This window comes from Schistocerca gregaria, chromosome 7 (assembly GCF_023897955.1).
Source record: "Schistocerca gregaria isolate iqSchGreg1 chromosome 7, iqSchGreg1.2, whole genome shotgun sequence".
In the NCBI taxonomy this organism is placed as follows: domain Eukaryota; kingdom Metazoa; phylum Arthropoda; class Insecta; order Orthoptera; family Acrididae; genus Schistocerca; species Schistocerca gregaria.
Window position 1 is genome coordinate 146,510,668 of NC_064926.1, and position 4,145 is coordinate 146,514,812.

Below are 4,145 nucleotides of genomic sequence, written 5' to 3' on the forward strand. Positions count from 1 at the left end.
CAGATCTGCTTCATAATGCACTACCTGTATGACTTTATGCAATGTTTTGAAGAGTGACCTCAGTTCGCTGTGGGTACTCTGGTCACATGTCGGGCCTGTGTGTGGTTGTGGGAGGGGGGGCAGATAACTTGTGACCATCAGCAACGGTGTATGATCTACTGAGCTCATGGGAAATATCTAGTGTGGCGAGGGCTATATATGGTCCATGCGCTTATGTTGTCTGTCTTTGCGATATATGTATCAGTGTCTGATGTTCGATAGCTATATGCAAGATGAAGAAGTGGTGATTTTGTGTGGCACAGGATACGAATTGTGTGTTTACTACATCGATACAGTATGTGGTGGTATATGACCAGGTTGGAGATTGGTTTCGAACTAAAATATTCAAGCTTCCGTTGTCAGTGGCAGAGCAGTGTAATTCAGGAAGTGTATGTCCATGTTTGACGATCTGTAGGGTTTAACTATAGGGTTTAACTGTCAGTGCAATATGGCAATCTTTACAAAATAGTTTTACTGCTGAAAGTCTTGTCTGCAGAAAAAGCGGCGGACAGTGCTCCCACACCAGAAGCATCAGTAATTTGGTGGGTAAATTCAGTAAGAACCAATCAGAGTGCGCCATTCATTCGAAGACATCCTTTGTGCTGGGACATAGGAGTCTCTACAGACTGGTTTGATCAAGATGGGGGAAAGGTATCTGTGGAAAGTTCTGAGAGCTTGTGATATCTTCTGTGTTCAAGTGTTCAAAGACAAGTTGACGCAGACCATCCAACACTGGTGCGATGCTGTCCTTCATTTGCCATTGTGGCATCATGGCATCTTCAGACCAGAAACATGTGATGGATGGGGTGCCTCGATAGGATCATCAGAAGGAATGCATTCAGTGTTATTCTTGGCTATTTTCGTGAAGAGATCCTGTTAGGACAAGAATTTCTATGCAGAAAAGCTGAGACATGATGAAAGCTCCTACAACAACAACAGCGACTGTTAACTATTTCTGAGGCACTTAACAATTATTGGAAATTGACTGATATGTAATGGATGGGGTGTACCATTAGGATCGTTAGGAAGAATGAGTCCTGTGTTATTCTGGGATATTTTCATACTTATTTTCTGAAAATGTTGCAAAAGATTTATACAGCGTCTCCAAAGGGGGACTTGGCTGCTATTTACATAGACATGAGACTTCAGTATAACACTGAAAAACTTTTAGCTGCAGCTATGAGAGTGAGTCAATATGTAAACATCTCGCTAGACTCACAGGTACAAAGACTATGTGTCATCACGCCAGCAATGGTAAAGACGTGAACGGCCTGACGTGTCTCGCTTATGGTAGAGGCTGGACCAGCGTGCACGCCCGACACATCCGATTATCATTCTCTGTAGGGTGCAGATCGCTGATACGTCACAGTCACATTTATTAAAGATAGCTCAAAAGCGCTTTTACATGTAATGCGTGTTTGTGCACTGCTTTATTTCGGCTGTTTATGCGCTGTGAGCGTGTTTGTGGAGCATTATAGATGTGTTATTTTGCCAATTTTACACGTAGCGAACGTGTCTGTTGCATTATTTTGTGAACACGACTGTAGCCAGTGCAATCCATTATTTCGACAGTTTATAATTAGTGAGTGTGTTTGTAGAAAATTTAAATGCATTATTTTGACAATTTAAGAGTTGTTTGTGTGTCTGTACAATTTACAAGTTGTTTGCTTGTTTGTAGGCTGTGCAATGCATTTTTCGACAGTTTACAATTAGTTTTACACGCATTATTTTGACAATTTACGAGTTTTTAGCTTGTCTGTACGTCAGTGTGCTGCATTATTTCTGCAATTTACGATTAATTTGCAGGTCACTCATCTGGTTCGAAATGTTCCCGGAGGGCTTGTAATGCCATTTCCTCGGACGAGAAATCAAAATCAAAAATTAGCTCCCAATACCCCAAAGATTTCCCCCCAAGTCCCAAATTCCCAGAAAAGTGAATAAGCGAACTAAATGCCATTTACCACTATTATTAGGACAATAACAAGTAATTAAATCAGGAATCTAAGACTTGACTATTTAGCAATCTAAGAAAGAAAGATTAAATTTCAGAAAAATTAAATCAAAATCATAATAAATCGCAAAATTAGCATAAATTAACATTCGCAAAGTAGAATCAACGATCCCAAAGAATACTCCGTGTGAGTACTCTTTGGGAATCGTGAGTAATGACTACGTATAATTAAATGCATTGTCACTACGTTACGTGAGTTAGACGAAGCAGGTCATATATTTGAATGCTCGTACATGTAGGTACGCTTAGATTGTTTTTTAGATTGAACAGTTGCGATCTATTATGACGCAGTAATACGATCTTATGACTTCAAATATCACGGCATTAGAATTCGAAGGGAGGACTTTTACCTACTAGAATAAAGTAAACTTTTAACTACATAATTGAACTAAACATTACTTAGACAGAGATTTAGGCAACGAACACTGATTGACTATTTTCATTCATAATAGCCAGTGCTTTATGGAGCTTCAGTGATAGGTCCGAAGCATATAATTTAAATCCCCCCAACATCTGGGAAAGTTTTCTTCTCAAGGCTCGGTTAGGAAGTGACTGATATTGTGCAATAAAACTCCCTCTCGTGCCAAGTCGTGCATTTGTGATTTAAAATTCTATCAAATTATTGACATGAAACTACCGAGTAATAATTACGCGCAGCCATAATACTTGACAGTAACGCTCGGCGCTTGCGTCGAATCTTTGACTCAAATAACAAGCCCACTGTTGCGATTTCTTAGATACTTGAAATTACGACCAGCTTGTAGGAAATTTGTTGTGAATGTGACTGTATTGGTTTTATCATTAATATTTCATCATTATTCAGTTAAACATCGATTACGAACGATTAATTACGATTCTGGGTGAAGTAAACATCTCACGCACGTCGACATTTCGGTTCAGCACTGTTATTTTGTGTAAAGTCGTCTTCGTAACTTGAAAATGATCTCAACACTCTACCGACTGTCACCGAGTTTTAGACGAGGCCAAGTACAAATCAAACCAAATCATCAAGAAGAATAGCGGTTATAGGGTCCACTGGGGGCCGAACCGCACAATAATACTGGGTTTGGTGTGGGACAGCGGTGGGGTGGGTGGACTGCTGTGGACTGTTGTGGAATCGTGAACCACTGAGGGCTGTGGCAGGATGATGCCTCTCCGTCGTTTCTAGAGACCAGTTTAATACACAATACTCAATTTGCAGGAGCACAGGCTGTGCAATGCATAATTTCGACAGTTTACAATTAGTGTGTGTGTGTTTGCAGAGCATTTTACATGCATTATTTTGACCATTTACGAGTTGTTCGCCTGTATATACATAAGTGTACTCCATTATTTCGGTAATTTATGAGCAGTTTGCAGGTCTGTAGGCTACGTACTGTGACCCCAAGCACGTCAAGGCGAGTGTTTTGTATCTGCATAATAAATAAACTATGTGAAATCCATCCCTAAATAAACTGTTACATCTTTCTACTGAAAATAAATAAAGTAACCCCTTCCTCTCTGGCAGCTGTAAACAGACTGAGTCCTTTTCCCGCCATTTTTTTCTGTACCTTCATCTTGGGAAAGACGACACCTCCTGTGGTGGTACTGTGTACTAGGTCAGTTGGACTCTGGACCTAATGGTGAATACACTGGATGGAGCTATAGCCTATGACAACTCAAATTGTTTAAATAGACAATGCATGCAAAATAAGACAATCATTGTATCCTTTCAGCTAATTAAAACTGAACTTTATTAGCTTTTAAAGTTCATATGGCTGCTAGCGAGTCATCGAAAATGAGTGTTTCTGAATCAGTCACCTTTCTGGATCGAGGTAAGCGGCTTTAAATCTTTATGTAGTTCATTCTTATTTCTAATACAGAGTCGATGAACTGACCTACTGGTTTGAAAAAAAGATACAGTATTTATGACACATGTCATAAGAGGGCACTAACCTGACACAACAAAGCGTCTGTATCACAGTCAGTCCTTGTTACCGTTGCAATTTCAAAATTTGCAAAAAAACATATGCACTTAAAACAAATGAAAACCTATTCTAGTCATTAGCTCTGCCGAATCTAAGCTAATTTGGTGTAATTCAGCACAGTACAAAGA